This window comes from Pseudophryne corroboree, unplaced genomic scaffold, assembly GCF_028390025.1.
Source record: "Pseudophryne corroboree isolate aPseCor3 unplaced genomic scaffold, aPseCor3.hap2 scaffold_937, whole genome shotgun sequence".
NCBI lineage: Eukaryota > Metazoa > Chordata > Amphibia > Anura > Myobatrachidae > Pseudophryne > Pseudophryne corroboree.
In genome coordinates this window covers 146,736-164,641 of record NW_026970517.1, presented here as the reverse complement: position 1 = coordinate 164,641, position 17,906 = coordinate 146,736, and the positions used below count along the sequence as shown (strand labels likewise).

The 17,906-nt window shown below is 47.3% G+C and overlaps 12 non-coding genes across 12 annotated transcripts; all 12 read right to left on the bottom strand.

The window, feature by feature from the left end:
- Positions 1-8,620: 8,620 nt before the first annotated feature.
- On the bottom strand, positions 8,621-8,783 carry LOC135047645 (U1 spliceosomal RNA). The gene has a single exon (XR_010239648.1). It is a non-coding gene; the product is annotated as a U1 spliceosomal RNA (small nuclear RNA).
- Positions 8,784-8,928: 145 nt separating this feature from the next.
- On the bottom strand, positions 8,929-9,092 carry LOC135047620 (U1 spliceosomal RNA). Its single transcript, XR_010239626.1, has one exon. It is a non-coding gene; the product is annotated as a U1 spliceosomal RNA (small nuclear RNA).
- A 671-nt stretch (positions 9,093-9,763) lies between these two features.
- On the bottom strand, positions 9,764-9,926 carry LOC135047642 (U1 spliceosomal RNA). The gene has a single exon (XR_010239646.1). It is a non-coding gene; the product is annotated as a U1 spliceosomal RNA (small nuclear RNA).
- Positions 9,927-10,078: 152 nt separating this feature from the next.
- LOC135047621 (U1 spliceosomal RNA) lies at positions 10,079-10,242 on the bottom strand. Its single transcript, XR_010239627.1, has one exon. It is a non-coding gene; the product is annotated as a U1 spliceosomal RNA (small nuclear RNA).
- Positions 10,243-10,913: 671 nt separating this feature from the next.
- LOC135047646 (U1 spliceosomal RNA) lies at positions 10,914-11,076 on the bottom strand. Its single transcript, XR_010239649.1, has one exon. It is a non-coding gene; the product is annotated as a U1 spliceosomal RNA (small nuclear RNA).
- Positions 11,077-11,228: 152 nt separating this feature from the next.
- LOC135047623 (U1 spliceosomal RNA) lies at positions 11,229-11,392 on the bottom strand. The gene has a single exon (XR_010239629.1). It is a non-coding gene; the product is annotated as a U1 spliceosomal RNA (small nuclear RNA).
- Positions 11,393-12,062: 670 nt separating this feature from the next.
- On the bottom strand, positions 12,063-12,225 carry LOC135047636 (U1 spliceosomal RNA). Its single transcript, XR_010239640.1, has one exon. It is a non-coding gene; the product is annotated as a U1 spliceosomal RNA (small nuclear RNA).
- Positions 12,226-12,377: 152 nt separating this feature from the next.
- Positions 12,378-12,541, bottom strand: LOC135047618 (U1 spliceosomal RNA). The gene has a single exon (XR_010239624.1). It is a non-coding gene; the product is annotated as a U1 spliceosomal RNA (small nuclear RNA).
- A 670-nt stretch (positions 12,542-13,211) lies between these two features.
- On the bottom strand, positions 13,212-13,374 carry LOC135047631 (U1 spliceosomal RNA). The gene has a single exon (XR_010239636.1). It is a non-coding gene; the product is annotated as a U1 spliceosomal RNA (small nuclear RNA).
- Positions 13,375-13,526: 152 nt separating this feature from the next.
- LOC135047625 (U1 spliceosomal RNA) lies at positions 13,527-13,690 on the bottom strand. The gene has a single exon (XR_010239631.1). It is a non-coding gene; the product is annotated as a U1 spliceosomal RNA (small nuclear RNA).
- A 675-nt stretch (positions 13,691-14,365) lies between these two features.
- Positions 14,366-14,528, bottom strand: LOC135047635 (U1 spliceosomal RNA). The gene has a single exon (XR_010239639.1). It is a non-coding gene; the product is annotated as a U1 spliceosomal RNA (small nuclear RNA).
- Positions 14,529-14,680: 152 nt separating this feature from the next.
- On the bottom strand, positions 14,681-14,844 carry LOC135047607 (U1 spliceosomal RNA). The gene has a single exon (XR_010239613.1). It is a non-coding gene; the product is annotated as a U1 spliceosomal RNA (small nuclear RNA).
- Positions 14,845-17,906: the final 3,062 nt, after the last annotated feature.

Sequence of the window (17,906 nt, the reverse complement as noted above, 5' to 3'; positions counted from 1 at the left end):
GGTATGATAAACCTTTGTTATGCTGCGTCCTTGTGTCCATTTGAAGTAGCTGATGCTTTCTATATTTCAGAGCATATATAGCTTTTCGATTCCTGTATGCCTCAAATTATTGTTGTCTCTTAGGATGAGTCTATATTAAATATATCTGCAAGAGATGGTTTCTCTTATCATAGTCACAGCGAGCTCAAATCCTTTAACTTTATAACTAATAGTCTCTTACGTGTCAGTCCTTCTTACGGGTTCACGAATATACATATAACACAGTTGTATTAAAGTGCCACAAGCTAGTCCTTGAATCGGGATGATATTCTAATCCTTTGTGGCTAAGAGGCTTTAACATCCATCCAATGTCACTGTAGTATGGCTACCTTTAATGTCCTTGACTCTAATTCTGCTAATTCAGGGGCATAAATACACACATTAGGTGGCAGCTTTAGGGTGTTACTTTCTATTTAGCGCTGCGGAACAATGTCTCTGGCTCTCCTTTGACTGATGTGATGCTGATATATGGGGGAGTTTTAAAACTATTTATGAAGCGTTAAACAGTTCAAGTTTCACTCCACTCCTCCTGTTACATATATATACCCAGTGCTTTCTACCTTCTCCTTAGCACTATGATTAAGCCATACATGGAACTGTAATTATAGGTCACTCTGACTACTGTGACCCATTACTATCCTCCTGCTTAATAGCCATTATTGCGGCCTAGCCCTGGAGTACTTAGTCCCAATATGAAATTGACTATGTACAATAGTCACCTATGGCTTGCTGTGCTTAGTGTAGGGGTAATATAAATGGCTGGATTATGCACTCACACTTCTACCATCTAGTGATGCTGCTGCAGGATGCTCCCCCGACTCCTCCCTTACACTTACAGCCACACAGAATGGAGCCTCTGCTGCTGGTCCTGGCTTCTTTGTTGTGGCTGTCAGAGTCTGTGCCGGTAATAGGTAGGAAGGAACCCTCTCTGTGTCCCTGTCACAGATGTGCCCTTCCAATACTGCTGGGTGAGTTGACTAGCGCTGATCTTGGGTTCTATGAACAGTTCTGAGTCTCAATGCTGCTGTCACCACCTTTACAGTAAGGAAGCCCTGTTCTGGCTTCACACACTAAGCCCCCTCCGGCCGCCGCAATGTATACCGCTCAGCTCTAATGCGGGCGACGGCCGGAGCAGCAAAAAACTATGTCCTCTCACCAAGGGATATGCAGTCTCTCTCTCAGCTACACTCACAGCACCTCTCCACTCCTCTCTAGTAGTCACATGACCCACTCTGAGGTGATGCCCCGCCCACTGGCAATCACCTCACTAGGTGATTGACAGTTAGGAGCACAAGGACATTAACCCTTTAGATACACTGTGAAACCATAAAATAAGCCTTCATTGTATTCACCACTACATTTACATCAATGTACATACAATTACATATATGTGAACTGTATTATTTACCTCACAACATGCATACAGTATTACAACATCCATTAACTTTTATATGAATAATATATATGCTTATACTCCATTTTAGTCACCATATTATAACTACCTCAGTATAAGTGTTGTTTAAACCCTAAATCAGGGTTACACGTTACTTTCCAATTGTAATTGATACATTAAATTCCTTCTTGTGGATGAACAGCAACAGTTGTAACCAACGCCTCTTTTCTCTAACGTCCTAAGTGGATGCTGGGGACTCCGTAAGGACCATGGGGAATAGCGGCTCCGCAGGAGACTGGGCACATCTAAAGAAAGCTTTAGGACTATGTGGTGTGCACTGGCTCCTCCCCCTATGACCCTCCTCCAAGCCTCAGTTAGATTTCTGTGCCCGACGAGAAGGGTGCACACTAGGGGCTCTCCTGAGCTTCTTAGTGAAAGTTTTAGTTTAGGTTTGTTATTTTCAGTGAGACCTGCTGGCAACAGGCTCACTGCATCGAGGGACTAAGGGGAGAAGAAGCGAACTCACCTGCGTGCAGAGTGGATTGGGCTTCTTGGCTACTGGACATTAGCTCCAGAGGGACGATCACAGGCCCAGCCTGGATGGGTCCCGGAGCCTCGCCGCCGGCCCCCTTACAGAGCCAGAAGAGCGAAGAGGTCCGGAAAAATCGGCGGCAGAAGACGTTCCTGTCTTCAATAAGGTAGCGCACAGCTGTGCGCCATTGCTCTCAGCACACTTCATACTCCGGTCACTGAGGGTGCAGGGCGCTGGGGGGGGCGCCCTGAGACGCAATAAAACATGATAAAAATACCTTACATGGCAAAAAATACATCACATATAGCTCCTGGGCTATATGGATGCATTTAACCCCTGCCAGAATATACAGAAAAACGGGAGATAAGGCCGCCGAAAAGGGGGCGAAGACTATCTCCTCAGCACACTGGCGCCATTTTCCCTCACAGCTCAGTTGGACGGAAGCTCCCTGGCTCTTCCCTGCAGTCACTACACTACAGAAAGGGTTAAAAAAAGAGAGGGGGGCACTAATTAGGCGCAGTATTAAAACATACAGCAGCTATAAGGGGAAAAACACTTATATAAGGTTATCCCTGTATATATATATATAGCGCTCTGGTGTGTGCTGGCATACTCTCCCTCTGTCTCCCCAAAGGGCTAGTGGGGTCCTGTCCTCTATCAGAGCATTCACTGTGTGTGTGCTGTGTGTCGGTACGTTTGTGTCGACATGTATGAGGAGAAAAATGATGTGGAGACGGAGCAGAGTGTCTGTAACAGTGATGTCACCACCTAGGGGGTCGACACCTGAGTGGATGTACTGTTGAAAATTACATGACAGTGTCAGCTCTGTATAAAAAAACAAAAAAAAAAACAGTGGTTGACATGAGACAGCCGGCTACTCAGCTTGTGCCTGTCCAGACGTCTCATAGGCCGTCAGGGGCTCTAAAGCGCCCGTTACCTCAGATGGCAGATACAGACGCCGACACGGATACTGACTCCTGTGTCGACGGTGAAGAGACAACCATGATTTCCAGTAGGGCCACACGTTACATGATTGAGACAATGGAAAATGTTTTATACATTTCTGATAATACGAGTACCACCAAAAAGGGGTATTATGTTCGGTGAGGGAAAAACTACCTGTAGTTTTCCTGAATCTGAGAAATAAAATGAGGTGTGTGATGATGCGTGGGTTTCCCCCCGATAACAATTGATAATTTCTTAAAAAGTATTGGCTGTATACCCTTTCCCGCCAGAGGTTAGGGTGCGTTGGGAAACACCCCCTAGGGGGGATAAGGCGCTCACACGCTTGTAAGAACAAGGGCTCTACCCTCTCATGAGATGGCCGCCCTTAAGGATCCTGCTGATAGAAAGCAGGAGGGTATCCAAAAATGTATTCACACACATACTGGTGTTATACTGCGACCAGCAATCGCCTCAGCCTGGAGGTGCAGTGCTGGGTTGGCATGGTCGGATTCCCTGACTGGAAATATTGATATCCTAGATAAGGATAGTATATTATTGCCTATAGAGCATTTAAAAGATGCATTTCTATATATGCATGATGCACAGCGGAATATTTGCCGACTGGCATCAAGTATAAGTGCGTTGTCCAATTCTACCAGTAAAATGGTCAGGTGATGCGGATTCCAAACGGCATTTGGAAGTATTGCCTTTGAAAGGGGACATTTGGGGTCGGTATTTTAGACCTGGTGGCCACGGCAACAACTGGGAAATCCACGTTTGTACCCCAGGTCGCCTCTCAAAATAAGACGCCGTATTATCAGGCGCAGTCCTTTGTTGGCAAGCGGACAAAAGGTTCCTCTTTTCTGCTCGTGACAGAGGGAGAGGAAAAAGGCTGAAGAGATTAGCCAGTTCCCAGGAACAGAAACCCTTTCCCGCCTCTGCCAAGCCCTCAGTATGACGCTAGGGCCTTACAAGCTCAGGCACGGTGGGGGCCCGTTCTCAATGAATTTCAGTGCGCAGTGGGCTCACTCGCAAGTAGACCCCTGGATCCTTCAGGTAATATCTCAAGGGTACATATTGGAATTCGAGACGTCTCCCCCTCGCCGTTTCCAAAAGTCGGCTTTACCGACGTCTCCCTCTGACAGGGAGGCAGTTTTGGAAGCCATTCACAAGCTGTATTCCCAGCAGGTGATAATCAAGGTACCCCTCCTGCAACAGGGAACGGGGTATTATTCCACACTATTGTGGTACCGAAGCCAGACGGCTCGGTGAGACCGATTCTAAATCTAAAATCTAAAATCTTTGAACACTTACATACAGAGGTTCAAATTCAAGATTGAGTCACTCAGAGCAGTGATTGCGAACCTGGAAGAAGGGGACTACATGATGTCTCGGGACATCAAGGATGCTTACCTTCATGTCAAAATTTACCCTTCTCACCAAGGGTACCTCAGGTTATGGTACAGAACTGTCACTATCAGTTCAGACGCTGCCGTAGGGATGGTCTACGGCACCCCGGGTCTTTACCAAGGTAATGGCCGAAATGATATCCCTTCGAAGGAAGGGAATTTTAGTTATCCCTTACTTGGACGATTCCCTGATAAGGGTAAGATCCAGGGAACAGTTGGAAGTCGGTGTAGCACTATCTCAGGTAGTGTTGCGGCAGCACGATTGGATTCTCAATATTCCAAAATCGCAGCTGGTTCCGACGACTTGTCTTCTGTTTCCTAGGGATGTTCCTGGACACAGTCCAGAAAAAAGGTGTTTCTCCCGGAAGAGAAAGCCAGGGAGTTATCCGAGCTAGTCAGGAACCTCCTAAAACCGAACCAAGTCTCAGTGCATCAATGCACAAGGGTTCTGGGTAAAAATGGTGGCTTCCTACGAAGCAATCCCATTCGTTAGATTCCACGCAAGAACTTTCCAGTGGAACCTACTGGACAAATGGTCCGGGTCGCATTTTCAGATGCATCAGCGGATAACCCTGTCACCAAGGACAAGGGTATCCATCCTGTGGTGGTTGCAGAGTGCTCATCTTCTAGAGGGCCGCAGATTCGGCATTCAGAACTGGGTCCTGGTGACCACGGATGCCAGCCTGCGAGGCTGGTGAGCAGTCACACAGGGAAGGAATATCCAGGGCTTAGGGTCAAGCCTGGATACATCACTTCACATAAATATCCTGAAGCTAAGGGCCATTTACAATGCTCTAAGCTTAGCAAGACCTCTGCTTCAAGGTCAGCCGGTGTTGATCCAGTCGGACAACATCATGGCAGTCACCCACGTAAACAGACAGGGTGGCACAAGAAGCAGGAGGGCAATGGCAGAAGCTGCAGGGATTCTTCGCTGGGCGGAAAATCATGTGATAGCACTGTCAACAGTATTCATTCCGGGAGTGGACAACTGGGAAGCAGACTTCCTCAGCACGACCTCCACCCGGGAGAGTGGGGACTTCACCCAGAAGTCGTCCACATGATTAAAAAACTCGACAGGTATTGCGCCAGGTCAAGAGACCCTCAGGCAATAGTTGTAGACGCTCTGGTAACACCGTGGGTGTACCAGTCAGTGTATGTGTTCCCTCCTCTGCCTCTCATACCCAAGGTACTGAGATTGATAAGATGGAGAGGAGAAAGCACTATATTCGTGGCTCCGGATTGGCCAAGAAGGACTTGGTAACCGGAACTTCAAGAGATGCTCACGGAGGATCCGTGGCCTCTACCTCTAAGAAGGGACCTGCTCCAGCAAGGACCCTGTCTGTTCCAAGACTTACCGCGGCTGCGTTTGACGGCATGCCGGTTGAACACCGGATCCTGAAGGAAAAAAGGCATTCCGGATGAAGTCATCCATATCCTGATCTAAAGCCAGGAAGGATGTAACCGCAAAAACATTATCACCGCAATTGGCGAAAATATGTTGCGTAGTGCGAGGCCAGTAAGGCCCGATGGAGGAAATTCAACTGGGTCGATTCCTACATTTCCTGCAAACAGGAGTGTCTATGGGCCTGAAATTGGGGTCCATTAAGGTTCAGATTTCGGCCCTGTCAATTTTCTTCCAAAAAAGAACTAGCTTCAGTCCCTGAAGTTTAGACGTTTGTAAAAGGGGTACTGCATATACAGCCTCCTTTTGTGCCTCCAGTGGCAATTTGGGATCTCAATGTAGTTTGGGTTCCAAAAGTCACATTGGTTTGAACCACTTAAATCTGTGGAGTTAAAATATCTCACATGGAAAGTGGTCATGCTGTTGGCCCTGGCCTGGGCCAGGCGCGTGTCAGAATTGGCGGCTTTATCCTGTAAAAGCCCTTATCTGATTTTCCATTCGGACAGGGCGGAATTGAGGACTCGTCCTCAGTTTCTCCCTAAGGTGGTTCCAGCGTTTTCACCTGAACCAACCTATTGTGGTGCCTGCGGCTACTAGGGACTTGGAGGAATCCAAGTTGCTGGATGTTGTCAGGGCCCTGAAAATATGTTTCCAGGACGGCTGGAGTCAGGAAATCTGACTCGCTGTTTATCCTGTATGCACCCAACAAGCTGGGTGCTCCTGCTTCTAAGCAGACTATTGCTCGTTGGATTTGTAGTACAATTCAGCTTGCACATTCTGTGGCAGGCCTGCCACAGCTAAAATCTGTAAAAGCCCGTTCCACAAGGAAAGTGGGCTCATCTTGGGCGGCTGCCCGAGGGGTCTCGGCTTTACAACTTTGCCGAGCAGCTACTTGGTCAGGGGCAAACACGTTTGCTAAATTCTACAAATTTGATACCCTGGCTGAGGAGGACCTGGAGTTCTCTCATTCGGTGCTGCAGAGTCATCCGCACTCTCCCGCCCGTTTGGGAGCTTTGGTATAATCCCCATGGTCCTTACGGAGTCCCCAGCATCCACTTAGGACGTCAGAGAAAATAAGAATTTACTTACCGATAATTCTATTTCTCATAGTCCGTAGTGGATGCTGGGCGCCCATCCCAAGTGCGGATTGTCTGCAATACTTGTACATAGTTATTGTTACAAAAATCGGGTTATTATTGTTGGGAGCCATCTTTTCAGAGGCTCCTCTGTTATCATGCTGTTAACTGGGTTCAGATCACAGGTTGTACGGTGTGATTGGTGTGGCTGGTATGAGTCTTACCCGGGATTCAAAATCCTTCCTTATTGTGTACGCTCGTCCGGGCAAAGTATCCTAACTGAGGCTTGGAGGAGGGTCATAGGGGGAGGAGCCAGTGCACACCACATAGTCCTAAAGCTTTCTTTAGATGTGCCCAGTCTCCTGCGGAGCCGCTATTCCCCATGGTCCTTACGGAGTCCCCAGCATCCACTACGGACTATGAGAAATAGAATTATCGGTAAGTAAATTCTTATTATTTACTGCAGTTAAAGTTCATATGTAACTCACGTGAGTAATGAAAGAAAACAGGGGGAGAGCGCTGTGATGGTTGGTGAAACACAGCGGTATGCTACGACCCCCGTTAACCGTGGCTGGATCTTATTGGCACTCGCGGTCGGGATATTTCTCCCTGCCGTGGGGTAGAGACCTCCTTTTGCTCGGTCTCAAATTGCTTTTTCCCCTTCACCGCTGTCTTTACATCAGACGTCCGCCGTGATGTAGCTCGTTCATGAACGGGCTTATATCTCAGCAATCAGAGTGTCCGGTAATCACCTTTCTTACGCGTTTCTCCGCTGTTATCCAAGAGCGGTTTCGTCAGAGGATACATCAGCAGCCTAGCAGGCTCTTTTTAAAATGCACCGGACCAATAGCATTACTAATTAGTTGATTGGATACATACATGTACTAATTGGATGCATACATGTAATGACTCACATATGGAACAACTTTCTAATTGCAATTGCACATATAAAGGCATTTCATAATATAAAAATAAGCAACATGGTGATTAAAAATAATAATAAAATAAGCAACAAGGTGGTTTAAAAAATAACAGAAAATATATAATCTATATACAGATTAACCTATAATCTTTCAATCAATACCTCATATCTATAATCACATATACATAATTCAGAGACTCAGCACTAAGGATCCCCATTTACTTATATAAAACCTTTTAGGGTAACATAAATCCATGCCACTACTAAAGCAGTTCTTGTGGCGCAGGGGAAACATCAAATGCACTCTATGCAGCTAGTCCCATGTTCGAATCCAACCCGCTCAGCTTAACATCCATATTATTTATTTACTTTTAATGGGATCATTCTATCAATTCATTTTTACCTTTAATTTTTGTTAATATTATTTCTATATTTCATTATTTTAACCCCTGGAATAACTACATTGCTGTTTAAACAACAAAAAGAATTGAAGAAAAAATAAATATTAAACAGACAATTTAAGGATTCGAAGATTTAAATATTTAAAGATTTTAAAATTTAAAACAGGGAGGGGGGGGAGGGAGGGGGGCCTTTTGGGAGAAGGAGGGGGAAAAAATAAAATAAAAATAAAAAAATATATATATAGAACCAAGAGAAAGTGTAAAAAGCTGATTACTTGCAGCAGCTGGGCACTGTAATAGCTCCAGAGCTGCTCTGTAAGGCAACTAAAAGGGTGTGGGCCCTGCAGCACTACCTGTAGTTCGCATTGTGCGTTGGAAGGCACAAAGTAAGCAGACGGGAGAAGTCAAGATAGTGCGCAAGGGCATAGAAGGGAGTGGCTCAAGAAAAGAGAAGTGTAAACAGACAGCAAACTAGGCTGGAGAAAGACATGAGACAAAGAGATCTGAATTATACGAGAGCCGACCAGGGGAAACACAAATTATGCAGTCAAGTTTCCCACATTTGGGGATATCGCAGGAGCAGCACACCCAGAGTGCAATTGGTGAGCCTTGCCCTGGGAGAAGCACCTTCATGATCATAGTATCTCACCTAGCAGGTAAGTAGGCTAGAGCTGGGGAGGGTCGCTGCTCGGGCACCCCCCTGTCAAGTGAAGGAGATCCAACTGAGGCAGCACAAGGGAACTCTCGAAAGAAGAACAAGGCTAGAGGAAGATCTGAGACAAAGAAATCTGACTTTTACCAGAGCTGACCAGAGGAAAGCACAAACACAGTCCCCCACTACCACAAATAATGCTGTCAAGTTTACCACATTTGGGAAAATAACAGGGGTCAGCATACCCAGAATGCAATGAATGAACCTCACCCTGGGAGAACAATCTTCATGACCATGGTATCTCCTATGCAAAATAAGTATGATTTGGGATAGGGCTGGAGAGGGCCGCTGCTCAGGCACATCTCTGTCAAGTAAAGGAGATTCAACTGAGGCAGCACAAGGGAACTCTCATCTGGGGACAACAACTGCAGGAGGTACACATATTTTCAGATGAACATGGGAGGGCAGAAGGCTGCCTAATACTGAAGCACCCCCAAACAACAAACCAAATGCAACAACTAGTGCAAGCATTCCTGGGGGAAGGCCTGCAGCATATGGATTTGCATATGGTGATGTCATCCAAACAGTGGGTCAAAGTTGGCTTCAACCCTCGTCTGCATATGAAAAGATAAAATTGGCATGCAGGGCATGGCGGCCTTTTGCGGTGCTTGGATGACCCCTAGTTCGCATTAAACACCTCCACCCTCCTTCGGTGTGGGGCTCATGATGGCTATGCCCCAGCCCCTGAAGCATTCAAGCTGATTTCTTGCAGCAGCTGGGCACTGTAACAGCTCCAGAGCTGCTCTGTAAGGCAAGTAAAAGGGTGTGGGCCCTGCAGCACTACCTGTAGTTTGCATTGTGTGTTGGAAGGCACAAAGTAAGCAGACGGGAGAAGTCAGGATAGTGCGCAAGGGCATAGAAGGGAGCAACTCAAGAAAAGAGAAGTGGAAACAGACTGCAAATTAGGCTGGAGAGAGACCTGAGACAAAGAGATCTGAATTATACGAGAGCCGACCAGGTGAAACACAAATTATGCAGTCAAGTGTCCAACATTTGGGGAAACCGCAGGAGTAGCACACCCAGAGTGCAATGGGTGAGCCTTGCCCTGGGAGAAGCACCTTCATGATCATAGTATCTCACCTGGCAGGTAAGTAGGAGCTGGGCTAGAGCTGGGGAGGGTCGCTGCTCGGGCACCCCCCTGTCAAGTGAAGGAGATCCAACTGAGGCAGCACAAGGGAACTCTCAAAAGAAGAACAAGGCTAGAGGAAGATCTGAGACAAAGAAATCTGACTTTTACCAGAGCTGACCAGAGGAAAGCACAAACACAGTCCCTCACTACCACAAATAATGCAGTCCAGTTTCCCACATTTGGGGAAATCACAGGGGTCAGCATACCCAGAATGCAATGAATGAACCTCACCCTGGGAAAACAATCTTCATGACCATGGTATCTCCTATGCAAAATAAGTATGATTTGGGATAGAGCTGGGGAGGGCCGCTGCTCAGGCACATCTCTGTCAAGTAAAGGAGATTCAACTGAGGCAGCACAAGGGAACTCTCATCGGGGGACAACAACTGCAGGGAGAACACATATTTTCAGATGAACATGGGAGGGCAGAAGGCTGCCTAATACTGAAGCACCCCCAAACAACAAACCAAATGCAACAACTAGTGCTAGCATTCCTGGGGGAAGGCCTGCAGCAGATGGATTTGCATATGGTGATGTCATCCAAGCAGTGGGTCAAAGTTGGCTTCAACACTCATCTGCATATGAATAGAGAAGAGGGGCGTGCAGGGCATGGCGGCCTTTTGCGGCGCTTGGATGACCCCTAGTTCGCATTAAACACCTCCACCCTCCTTCGGTGTGGGGCTCATGTTGGCTATGCCCCAGCCCCTGAAGCATTCAAGCTGATTTCTTGCAGCAGCTGGGCACTGTAACAGCTCCAGAGCTGCTCTGTAAGGCAAGTAAAAGGGTGTGGGCCCTGCAGCACTACCTGTAGTTCGCATTGTGCGTTGGAAGGCACAAAGTTAGCAGACGGGAGAAGTCAGGATAGTGCGCAAGGGCATAGAAGGGAGCGGCTCAAGAAAAGAGAAGTGGAAACAGACAGCAAACTAGGCTGGAGAGAGACCTGAGACAAATACATCTGAATTATACGAGAGCCGACCAGGGGAAACACAAATTATGCAGTCAAGTTTCCCACATTTGGGGAAATCACAGGGGCAGCACACACAGAGTGCGATGGGTGAGCCTTGCCCTGGGAGAAGCACCTACATGATCATAGGATCTCACCTGGCAGGTAAGTAGGAGTTGGGCTAGAGCTGGGGAGGGTCGCTGCTCGGGCACCCCCCTGTCAAGTGAAGGAGATCCAACTGAGGCAGCACAAGGGAACTCTCGAAAGAAGAACAAGGCTAGAGGAAGATCTGAGACAAAGAAATCTGACTTTTACCAGAGCTGACCAGAGGAAAGCACAAACACAGCCCCCCACTACCACAAATAATGCAGTCGAGTTTCCAACATTTGGGGAAATCACAGGGGTCAGCATAAACAGAATGCAATGAATGAACCTCACCATGGGAGAACAATCTTCATGACCATGGTATCTCCTATGCAAAATAAGTATGATTTGGGATAGGGCTGGGGAGGGCCGCTGCTCAGGCACATCTCTGTCAAGTAAAGGCGATTCAACTGAGGCAGCACAAGGGAACTCTCATCTTGGGACAACAACTGCAGGGAGAACACATATTTTCAGATGAACATGGGAGGGCAGAAGGCTGCCTAATACTGAAGCACCCCCAAACAACAAACCAAATGCAACAACTAGTGCAAGCATTCCTGGGGAAGGCCTGCAGCAGATGGATTTGCATATGGTGATGTCATCCAAGCAGTGGGTCAAAGTTGGCTTCAACCCTCGTCTGCATATGAAAAGAAAAAAGGGATGTGCAGGGAATGGCGGCCTTTTGCGGCGCTTGGATGACCCCTAATTCGCATTAAACATCTCCACCCTCCTTCGGTGTGGGGCTCATGATGGCTATGCCCCAGCCCCTGAAGCATTCAAGCTGATTTCTTGCAGCAGCTGGGCACTGTAACAGCTCCAGAGCTGCTCTGTAAAGCATGTAAAAGGGTGTGGGCTCTGCAGCACTACCTGTAGTTTGCATTGTGCGTTGGAAGGCACAAAGTATACAGACAGGAGAGGTCAGAATAGTGCGCAAGGGCATAGAAGGGAGCGGCTCAAGAAAAGAGAAGTGGAAACAGACAGCAAACTAGGCTGGAGAGAGACCTGAGACAAAGAGATCTGAATTATACGAGAGCCGACCAGGGGAAACACAAATTATGCAGTCAAGTTTCCCACATTTGGGGAAATCACAGGGGCAGCACACCCAGAGTGCAATGGGTGAGCCTTGCCCTGGGAGAAGCACCTACATGATCATAGTATCTCACCTGGCAGGTAAGTAGGAGTTGGGCTAGAGCTGGGGAGGGTCGCAGCTCGGGCACCCCCCTGTCAAGTGAAGGAGATCCAACTGAGGCAGCACAAGGGAACTCTCGAAAGAAGAACAAGGCTAGAGGAAGATCTGAGACAAAGAAATCTGACTTTTACCAGAGCTGACCAGAGGAAAGCACAAACACAGTCCCCCACTACCACAAATAATGCAGTCAAGTTTCCCACATTTGGGGAAATCACAGGGGTCAGCATACCCAGAATGCAATGAATGAACCTCAACCTGGGAGAACAATCTTCATGAGCATGGTATCTCCTATGCAAAATAAGTATGATTTGGGATAGAGCTGGGGAGGGCCGCTGCTCAGGCACATCTCTGTCAAGTAAAGGAGATTCAACTGAGGCAGCACAAGGGAACTCTCATCTGGGGACAACAACTGCAGGGAGAACACATATTTTCAGATGAACATGGGAGGGCAGAAGGCTGCCTAATACTGAAGCACCCCCAAACAATAAACCAAATGCAACAACTAGTGCAAGCATTCCTGGGGGAAGGCCTGCAGCAGATGGATTTGCATATGGTGATGTCATCCAAGCAGTGGGTCAAAGTTGGCTTCAACCCTCGTCTGCATATGAAAAGAAAAAAGGTATGTGCTGGGCATGGCGGCCTTTTGCGGCGCTTGGATGACCCCTAATTCACATTAAACACCTCCACCCTCCTTCGGTGTGGGGCTCATGTTGGCTATGCCCCAGCCCCTGAAGCATTCAAGCTGATTTCTTGCAGCAGCTGGGCACTGTAACAGCTCCAGAGCTGCTCTGTAAAGCATGTAAAAGGGTGAGGGCCCTGCAGCACTACCTGTAGTTTGCATTGACGTTGGAAGGCACAAAGTAAGCAGACAGGAGAGGTCATAATAGTGCGCAAGGGCATAGAAGGGAGCGGCTCAAGAAAAGAGAAGTGGAAACAGACAGCAAACTAGGCTGGAGAGAGACCTGAGACAAAGAGATCTGAATTATACGAGAGCCGACCAGGGGAAACACAAATTATGCAGTCAAGTTTCCCACATTTGGGGAAATCGCAAGAGCAGCACACCCAGAGTGCAATGGGTGAGCCTTGCCCTGGGAGAAGCACCTTCATGATCATAGTATCTCACCTGGCAGGTAAGTAGGAGTTGGGCTAGAGCTGGGTAGGGTCACTGCTCGGGCACTTCCCTGTCAAGTGAAGGAGATCCAAGTGAGTCAGCACAAGGGAACTCTCGAAAGAAGAACAAGGCTAGAGGAAGATCTGAGACAAATAAATCTGACTTTTACCAGAGCTGACCAGAGGAAAGCACAAACACAGTCCCCCACTACCACAAATAATGAAGTCGAGTTTCCCACATTTGGGGAAATCACAGGGGTCAGCATACCCAAAATGCAATGAATGAACCTCACCCTGGGATAACAGTCTTCATTACCATGATATCTCCTATGCAAAATAAGTATGATTTGGGATAGGGCTGGGGAGGGCCGCTGCTCAGGCACATCTCTGTCAAGTAAAGGAGATTCAACTGAGGCAGCACAAGGGAACTCTCATCTGGGGACAACAACTGCAGGGAGAACACATATTTTCAGATGAACATGGGAGGGCAGAAGGCTGCCTAATACTGAAGCACCCCCAAACAACAAACCAAATGCAACAACTAGTGCAAGCATTCCTGGGGGAAGGTCAGCAGAAGACGGATTTGCATACAGTGATGTCATCCAAGCAGTGGGCCAAAGTTGGCTGGAACCCTCATCTGCATATGAAAAGAGAAAAGGGGTATGCAGGGAATGGCGGCCTTTTGCGGTGCTTGGATGACCCTTAGTTCGCATTAAACACCCCCACCCTCCTTCGGTGTGGGGCTCATGTTGGCAATGCCCCAGCCCCTGAAGCATTCAAGCTGATTTCTTGCAGCAGCTTGGCACTGTAACAGCTCCAGAGCTGCTCTGTAATGCAAGTAAAAGTTTGTGGGCCCTGCAGCACTACCTGTAGTTTGCATTGTGCATTGGAAGGCACAAAGTAAGCAGACAGGAGGAGAAGTCAGGATAGTGCACAAGGGTATAGAAGGGAGGGGCTCAAAAAAAGAAGAAGTGGAAACAGACTGCAAACTAGGCTGGAGAGAGACCTGAGACAAAGAGATCTGAATTATATAAAAGCCGACCAGTGGAAACACAAATTATGCAGTCAAGTTTCCCATATTTGGGGAAATCACAGGGGCAGCACACCCAGAGTGCAATGGGTGAGCCTTGCCCTGGGAGAAGCACCTTCATGATCATAGTATCTCACCTGGCAGGTAAGTAGGAGTTGGGCTAGAGCTGGGGAGGGTCGCTGCTTGGGCACCCCCCTGTCAAGTAAAGGAGATCCAACTGAGGCAGCACAAGGGTACTCTCGAAAGAAGAACAAGGCTAGAGGAAGATCTGAGATAAAGAAATCTGACTTTTACCAGAGCTGACCAGAGGAAAGCACAAACACAGTCCCCCACTACCACAAATAATGCAGTCAAGTTTCCCACATTTGGGGAAATCACAGGGGTCAGCATACCCAGAATGCAATGAATGAACCTCACCCTGGGAGAACGATCTTCATGACCATGGTATCTCCTATGCAAAATAAGTATGATTTGGGATAGGGCTGGGGAGGGCCGCTGCTCAGGCACATCTCTGTCAAGTAAAGAAGATTCAACTGAGGCAGCACAAGGGAACTCTCATCTGGGGACAACAACTGCAGGGAGAACACATATTTTCAGATGAACATGGGAGGGCAGAAGGCTGCCTAATACTGAAGCACCCCCAAACAACAAACCAAATGCAACAACTAGTGCAAGCATTCCTGGGGGAAGGCCTGCAGCAGATGGATTTGCATATGGTGATGTCATCCAAGCAGTGGGTCAAATTTGGCTTCAACCCTCGTCTGCATATGAAAAGAGAAAAGGGGCGTGCAGGGCATGGCGGCCTTTTGCGGCGCTTGGATGACCCCTAGTTCGCATTAAACACCTCCACCCTCCTTCGGTGTGGGGCTCATGTTGGCTATGCCCCAGCCCCTGAAGCATTCAAGCTGATTTCTTGCAGAAGCTGGGCACTGTAACAGCTCCAGAGCTGCTCTGTATGGCAAGTAAAAGGGTGTGGGCCCTGCAGCACTACCTGTAGTTCGCATTGTGCGTTGGAAGGCACAAAGTAAGCAGATGGGAGAAGTCAGGATAGTGCGCAAGGGCATAGAAGGGAGCGGCTCAAGAAAAGAGAAGTGGAAACAGACAGCAAACTAGGCTGGAGAGCTCTTCTGTCTATATTTTGCAAACCTGCTCTTGTCCTCTCCAGCTGCTCCATGTAGATTTGACGTCTGGAAAGGTGCATAACCCACTGACAAGCAGGCACACTCCTGCATGAGTTTTCTCTCTCACTAGCTGGATGATACACAATCATTTGCATGTGCTCCACCTCCGACACACCACCCACCCAACCACCCAGTGACCAGAGCCACCCACAAGCCAACTGGCTCCTTGATTTAATTTGCACAGTGTAGTCATCCAGGCAGCATGTCCTTCTCAATGGAAGGATCTCTGGTTCCATGGAATCTTCCACATTGGAATGCTGCGGAATAAAAAGGATTTAAATATTCAGCTTGCTAGCATTCAATGTACCTGCGGCTTGGCTTTAGCACATGGGTCTTCATCCTGTTGCCCTCCAGCTGCTGTGAAACTACACATCCCAGCATGCCCTGCCACAGTTTTGCTATTAAGGTATGCTAAAACTGAGGCAGGGCATGCTGGGATGTGTAGTTCCACAGCAGCTGGAGGGTCGCAGGTTGAAGACCCATGTTCTAGCATGCCTGTTCTATGATGCATGTACTGTGGTGTCACAATCAGCTTGGAATGGGGTGTCTAGCAGGCATTTGCTGACAGCCACTTGAGGGAGACACACATCAGGAGATGCAGCATATCGGAGGTCTTCGATGCCTTTCCAGCAAATGCACACCACCTGCTGCTGGTCTGGACACAAAACAATGCCCACAATCGAAGTCCCAAAATGCCCAACTACAGGATTCATGTAAGTAGTGAATTTAGGAATGAATTTAGAAGTAGGAAATGAAGTTAGTTCACAAGTACATTCAAATTCAGATCTAAAGTCTAGGTAGGCCTCACGTCCTGGCAGCCCCCAGCACTTATAAATGCCTTGATTAGAGGTAGAGAATTAAATGTAGATAAAAAGTAGACACAAAATAAGACTCCACAGAGCAGTTATCAGGTGTCTTTATCAATTGTTGCATTTAAAAAATCAAGCAATTAGGGAACACAATGTTGCAACAATGTAACCCTATTTGCAAAATAGTACTAAATAAGTTTGTCAATGTAAGACATTTGCAAAGGCGCATCCAAAACACGCTGGAAAATGCAACTGAATCTGTTTTTGGAGGCTAGAATAGGAAATGTGCATCGGTCCTACAAGTACTGAAAGCTCTTCTACCATCTCCCTTTTCTGAAAAGCCATTTAATATATGGTTCCCAGATAGGGGACATATCAGATATTGCCTTTCAAAACAGCAAATATCATACCACTTCTATTGCCATCAAAGATAAACATTGATTGTTTTCAGATATTGGATTGAAAAAGCAGTCTTTATTGACATAAAGAAGCAAAAAAACATACATAAACATTACACACATAAGTACTGTGTTGCAGCACAGATAAAACACAATACAAATGCTGTCGGTATAGTACAGTTCAAGAACTACAGCACAGGCCAGCCTACACTATAAATCATGAACTGCACTATACATTTAAACAATACAATAATACAACAGTTAATAAGGCTATGGGTGTGGAGTGTAAGAGGGTGAGGGAATCACAAGCCCGAAGCTTTATTGAAAGACAGACACATATAAAGGGAGGATTAATAAATACAAAGATATCCTTTACTATAGAATGTAGTCCAATCCGGTCTTTCAACTCTTCCACAACTTAAAAACGGATAGTGTTCCCAAGCCTTCCATCCTGGAATATCTTCAGTCTCTCGCCAATGAAGAAAACAATCCCTCCAGCAGACTCTTCAACCACGATACAAGATCACAGCCAAAAGGGCGAGAAGCAACTACACTTGCGTTTAACCAAAACAGCTAAAACTTAGTGGAGGAAAGTGCAGTGCACCAAAACATAAGCTGACACAATCATGGAGAATGCGCCAGCATATATGCTCTTCTATCTATATTTTGCAAACCTGCTCTTGTCCCCTCCAGCTGCTCCATGTAGATTTGACATCTGGCAAGGTGCATAACCCACTGACAAGCAGGCACACTCCTGCATGAGTTTTCACTCTCACTAGCTGGATGATACACATTCATTTGCATGTGCTCCACCTCCGACACACCGCCCACCCAACCACCCAGTCACCAGAGCTACCCACAAGCCAACTGGCTCCGTAACTTAATTTGCACCGTGCAGTCATCCAGGCAGCATGTCCTTCTCAATGGAATAATCTCTGGTTCCATGGAATCTTCCGCATTGGAATGCTGCGGAACAAAAAGGATTTAAACATTCAGCTTGCTAGCATTCAATGTACCTGCGGCTTGGCTCTAGCACATGGGTCTTCATCCTGTGGCCCTCCAGCTGCTGTGAAACTACACATCCCAGCATGCCCTGCCACAGTTTTGCTATTAAGGTATGCTAAAACTGAGGCAGGGCATGC